Raw genomic sequence first — 6845 nt, forward strand, 5'->3', positions numbered from 1 at the left:
GCTTTAGGTCAATTATAGGTTTATATGCTCAGCATTTTAAGTCTGGTTTTAAAATAATTTAATTTACAGTGGTATTTATTATTGAAGATGTTTATTGAGGTAGAGTAAGAAGTGATGAGAGAAGACTTGAAATGTATTGAGCACTTATAATTTTCCATGAGTTTTGCATGTAATTTTATATACTTTATGTCATTTAATAACAATGTCCTTTATCAATACATTTTACTACTGGAAACAAAGGATCTATGTTTTAACCAAATGATAAGTATTTCAGAAGGGTTCCAAATTTTTTGACTGTGAATTATATTTGGTGCAGATCTAATCATCATAATTAATCTAAATTCAATTCAGTTCCAAATATCTATTGACTTATTGACTCTTTTCTTATTCTCTATTTTTTAGGAATAAAAAGTAAGTACTATCATGAGCTGTGCAAATGACAGTTCCCCAAAAGGATTTATCCTATTTGGTTTCTCAGACAAACCCTGGCTGCAAATGCCCCTCTTGGTGGTTTTGTTAATATCATACACATTCACTGTCTTTGGTAATGTGTCCATCATGATTGTTTGCATTCTGGATCCCAAACTTAACACACCCATGTATTTCTTTCTCACTAATCTCTCTATCTTAGATCTCTATTATACCACAAGCACAGTCCCTCATATGTTAGCAAATATTTGTCGCAACAAAAAGACCATTAGCTATAGTGGCTGTGTGGCCCAGCTCATCATCTTCCTGGCCCTGGGAGCCACAGAATGTCTCCTCCTGGCTGTTATGTCCTTTGACAGATTTGTGGCAATCTGCAGACCACTCCACTACATAGTCATCATGAACCGTTTGTTCTGCTTAAGAATGGCTGCCTTCTTGTGGCTCACTGGATTCAGCAACTCAGTGTTGCAGTCTTCCCTGATACTGAACATGCCACGCCGTGGTCATCGGGAAGTGGACCACTTCTTCTGTGAAGTTCCTGCACTTCTCAAGTTGTCATGTGCTGACACAAAGCCTATAGAGGCTGAGCTCTTTTTCTTCAGTGTATTAATTCTGCTAATTCCAGTGACATTGATCCTCATCTCCTATGGCGTCATAGCTCAAGCAGTGTTGAAAATAAAGTCTGCAGAAGGCAAGCGGAAAGCTTTTGGGACATGTGGGTCCCACATGGTTGTGGTTCACTCTTTTTTGGAACAGGCATTTATATGTACCTACAACTACCTTCATCAACCTCTAAGGACTGGGGAAAGATGGTTTCTCTCTTTTATGGGATCATCACCCCCATGTTGAACCCACTCATCCACAGCCTTAGAAATAAACATATGAAGGAGGCCTTCAAGAGGGTGATGTCAAGAATCTTTCTCTATAAGAAATAAGTACTTCATTGAGCATACTCCGAGTCTTCCCTTATTCTTGAAAATTATTATAACATTTGAAGTGATTTTCCAATTTTCCAGGCTCTCTTGATTTCATTGAATTATACCAACATATGAATTTTTTTTTCTCTGTCCAGAAAATAATGCTGAAGAAACACAATATATGCTAAGTTAAAAAATCCATGGTTTTCCAGAAATCCCCCAATGCATTGTGTTCCTTGAGTCCAAGTCATTCTAATTTCTTCTTAACCATGTCAGATGAGTTAGGAAGGCTTTATTTTTTTTAACCTTCCCACATGTAAACTATTTCTTTCACAGTCATCTAGTCTATTTCTTAGATACGGATTGTCACATCTTCATGATTAAATAACCAATGATCTCAACCCTAAAGTTCTTTCATCATAACGCAAATCCTCAATCCCTTTACTCCCTCATCCCTTCCTAAAAATTCATTGTATATACTCTTCCAAAATATTCTGAACAAGTAGTGTGACTTCAGTCTAGCTTAAACTAGCTAAGTGTGTGAATCTCCTTTTAGAGAAGACATGATTGAGTTATAGCCTTAACCCAATCATCAAATTAATCCCTGATGGGATTAACTGAGTGGTGACTGAATTGGTATGGAATGGCTGGAGGAGGTGGGAATTGGGGGCATGGCTTTGGGATACATATTTATATCTAGCAGGTGGAGACTGCTCTCTCTGCTTTCTGATCGCCATGTAAGCTGCTTTCCTGTTACGCACTCTTCTGCCATGATGTTCTGCCTCACCTTGAGCCCGAAGAAATGGAGCTGACCTTTTATTGACTAAGACTTCTGAAACCATGAGCCCTTAAATAAACTTTTACTCCTTTACAGTTGTTCTGGTTGGGTCCTTTTAGTTACAGCAGTGAATTGCAATGTCTTACTGAATGTCTGAAAGACATTTCAGACTCAACACATTCAAAAGCTGAACATTTACTCCCCCTGCAAAGCTCTGTTCTAAAACTAGTTTAATGAAAGAATTCGCCTTTTTTCATATATGCAAATCAGAAAACATGAGCCATATCTTATACCATCCTGTTCAGAATTTTACTCTCTCGCACTAGATCATAAGGAACCTTTCCTTACTTAACAAATAAAGACATATTCACTTCCCAGGTATTCAGTCCTTGTTGTCTTATGCTGACTGTGTTCCCTTCCAACCTGGAACATTTGAGCACACTGATCTTCTACCTAGAATACTCCTTCCACCCATCTTTACCTGATACTGAGTATAAAGGTCTAATTGTTTATTTAGGACATTTTTTTATCTCCCTGATTTAGTCAAATGTTCACAATTTTACTTATTTACCAAGTACCTCTAATTTGTAGCATTTTAATATTTAAATCATCATTTGATAAATGTCTTTCCTTATCATTAGACTGTGAGCTCTAGGAGCACTGAAACAAAGCTTGCCTTTACTGACCAAAGCATTCACAGATCTTTAAAATGTTAAGTTATCAGAAATATAGGTAATTAACTCAGATGCAAATTTTCACTTCTGTGAAAAGAATATTCAGGATTATGCTCTGGTTCTGGGGACAGTGGTCACAGAAAATTCCATGGTAGTATATAAACTTGAATTCTCAAAAGCTAAAGAAATTATTTTTCTATGGAAAAAGAAAAATCTAATCATTGTCACATATGGTTATTTATAATATTTTCTCTTTTAATAAATAATATAGATTCATTCCTTATATGTTAGTGAAAGTAAACAGTTTTATGGGAAATAACTCATCCTGAAAAAATTATATTTAGAGTTCACCATTACTAGAATATTATTTTTCATTATTTTCTGTTCATAGAGTTCACAATTCTTTTATGTGTATTTTTATATCCTGAAAATACTCTATAATATTTGAAAATATAGTTTAAATAGCTGCAATCAAATTGCACTATGGAAGAATATTAAAATGCATTTAAATGTTTTTCTATTGCTGAATATTTGCCTTTCTTCTTTTGATTATTATAAATGATTTTGCAAAGACTTTTCCACATATGAACATGTATCCAAATGTCAACTTATAGTTTTGACAATGGTATTTTTAGGTCTGGAAAAGAAATTTCTTAGCAGACTTAAGAATCAATAAATATGGCTAAACTTTCCTACATAAATTTCTTTTTTTTTTTTTTTTAATTTTTTTTATTGTGGGTTGTTCAAAACATTACAAATTTCTTGACATATCATATTCCACACTTTGATTCAAGTGGGTTATGAACTCCCACCCTCACCCCATACACAGATAGCAGAATCACATCAGTTTCACATCCATTGATTTACAAAAGGCAGCAGAGCACAACAGACACTAGGATACATAAATTTCTTAATTTCACCTTCCAATTAACATTGTACATGGCAAATGTGAATATTTGTTTCATGAGCTTTTGCCAATTCTAAGATTTTTCATCTTTTGAGACATTTGCCAATTTTAGGAGTGGAAATATGGGTATTTTTTAAAAATTTCCTTTATCATTTTGCTAGTTGTTGGGATAAACATTTGTTGGAAAGCTTGTTGTTCCGAGGTGAAATAAGGACTCTAAAGAGTGGAAGGAAATGGAGAAGGGAAACTGTCCACTTCACTTTTCTCTAAATTTTAGATACAAATCAAAACAGAGCAACTTGGTTCTAAAGTAAAAGAATATACTAATAAAACATCTAAGAAAACTCATCTATGCAGTGCACATGCAACCTATCCTAGATATCTGCCCCAGTTGTGGGTGTTGTGCAGCCCTCCATTGTATCTTGGCCTGCTGCCACCAAAGAGTTCCTGCATAATAAATTGTTCAAAAACCTCTCTGTTAAGTCCTCCAAGTTCTTTCTTAGAAATGAGATAACAGTACCCTGGGTTGAACAGAAGTAACACATGGAATAAATTAGGGATGTTCACAAATATTTGATTTCCTATATTTGATTTCTTCTTTTAGGCAGACTGTAGAAATAGTTCTCCCTGCCCTCCTAAATGCAGACCTGGCTTTTATTTATTTTTTTTATTTGTTCTTTTCATTTATTTTGACATATCTTACATACATGGAATATAACTTCCCATTTCTGTGGCTGTACATGATGTGGAGTTACCCTGGTAATGTATTCATATTTGAACACAGGAAAGTTATTTCTAATTCATTCTACTTTCTTTCCTGTTGCTAGCCCTCCTCCCTTTCCACCACCTTACCCTGTCCAATCCCAGTGAGCCTCACTACCCACCACCCTGCATATTATGAGTCTGGCTTTTAAAATTTGCTTTTCCAATAAAATATGAAAATATGTGGTTCACTTTGGATGATGACTTTAAGATCTAGTGCACACTCTGCCTTGTTGTCTTTTTCTCTATCCATTAAACAATGTCCCAGGTAAAGTTCTTAATCAGCATAAAGTTAGATTTGGTAAAATGTGAAGTAGAACTCACACCCTTGTTAGAAAAATAGCATAAAAGAAAGAAATATTTTGCTATGGTTTAGATATGAAATATTCCCCAAAGCACATGTGTGATACAATCTAAGAAATTTCAGAGGTAGAATGATTAGATTATGAAAGTGGTAACTTAATCCTTGAATTAAGCCATTGATGTGGATTAACTGGGTGGTAACTGTAGGGTAGGGTGCAGCTGGAGTAGATAGATTACTGGGGCAGGCTTTGATGGTATACATTTTGTACCAGGTAGTGGAGCTCTCTCTGCTCTCTGACTGCAACATCCTGAAATGCTTTCCTCATCCACATTTCCCACATGATGTTCTGCCTCACCTCGGCCTCACCTCAGTTCCAGACCAATGAGTTGGATATCTATGGACTGAGTCTTCTGAAACCATGAGCTAAAATAAACTTTTCCTCCACTAAATTTTTTCTCAGGTCTTTGTGTCACAGAAGCAAAACAGCTGACTAAAACAACTTTCTTAGTTAAAGTTACTGATATTTTTGATATTTTTACTACTAAATTATAATATAGTTTGTCTTGATTACTGAAATCAGAAAACAATAGAAGAATTCTGATGTTAAGAAAATAACTGAAATAGGAGGCACTGGCATAGGGTCAGATATCAGCGTATAAGGAAATCAGTTTTAAAGATTGGAGCCATAGTGATCCTTGCTATGCTATACAATAAGAAAATTTTGAGAAGGGCATCACTTTCAATAATTTGAAAGGCAGAATGAACACAATGATTGTGATTCTAGATGAAGAGGTTGGAAAAACTGTATGCATTTATTATTATGGTATATAGTTGACAAAGTATAATAAAAATCTCAGAAAAATTCCTTGTTTTCCAGTGGAACTTAAAAATATTAAAAAACCATGAGGAAGTTCTTTGAGCAACGAAAAATAATTAAAATGAAATTTGTAGGGATAAGAATGAGTACAAGAATGTAAACAATTTACTTCCTACTAAACTTTGAATGGATTAAAATAACACCTAATATACCCCTTCACAGTTAAAATAAATGGTTCAAGGAAAACAATTCTACTGATGATTGGTAGTACCAATAAGCCTACAAATAAATTTGTAGAGAACAAGATGTCTTAATGAAAATTGTGGAAGTGGTATTGTACATGCAACAGAAGAGGATCAAGGAGATTAGAAGCTAAGTTTTAAAGGGAGTTATACTGTCAAATAAAGCAGGATTCTGGACTAAAGAAGCTTCTGTCTCTTTGAGATATAAAATACCTTTTGGAACTCCAACCTCTTTTAAGCAGGAAAAAGCTGAAAAGGTTTATGTATTTTCTCTTGCCCTCTTCAGGTGCATATAGTTCATAGAAGGACAAAGAAACAGATGCACCTCCAAAAGGGTGGAACTCAGAGGTTATGAAGAACAATAGACAGAGGCGTTATTTCAATGAGTAAAATATAGTAACTTTTCTTAACTCACAGTAACTGCCTAGTAATTTTCAGAATTTCTAGGAACCTGTGACTTATATTTATTTCCAAAATTTCATGTCATGAATGAAGTTTTCACACTGGTCATTTTCTTCCAGATTCCCATATTAAAATTTGAGTTTGTGAAGGACAGGCAATGTGTTGTTTTAGTTTTAGATCTCTAAATCAAGAGAATTAAGTACTTCTGATGAAGAGATCAGGAGCACTAATTATAGATCCTGAACTTTGAGGTTTGTTTTTATTGGTTGGAAGTTTAAACTTTTTTTTTTCAAAAGGGGGTGTATAGGAAAAAGAATAAAACTATAGAAATCTTTCCTTTTGAGTATGGATTACCATTTTCTTCCCTGTGGAACTATGACATTGTAATTAGCTTTAGTCAATAAATGTGAGTTACACCAATTATAAACCTCTGGTAAGAAATATAGAAAATTTTAGACAATTTATTTTCTTCAATCTTTAATGGAGAATGACATGGAAGAGGGCTCAGGGACTTCGTCGATGTGAAACATGAGCAAAAATTAAATCTTTTTTGGATTAATCCAGTGTGATTTTGGACTTGTTCACTAATATATGTTCATAGGCCATTTCTTTC

General features: G+C 34.5%; 1 pseudogene; it reads left to right on the forward strand.

Moving 5' to 3' along the window:
* Window positions 1–423: 423 nt before the first annotated feature.
* LOC107133553 lies at window positions 424–1364 on the forward strand (annotated as a pseudogene).
* The last annotated feature ends 5481 nt before the right edge of the window (window positions 1365–6845 follow it).

Source organism: Marmota marmota, unplaced genomic scaffold, assembly GCF_001458135.2.
Source record: "Marmota marmota marmota unplaced genomic scaffold, marMar, whole genome shotgun sequence".
NCBI lineage: Eukaryota > Metazoa > Chordata > Mammalia > Rodentia > Sciuridae > Marmota > Marmota marmota.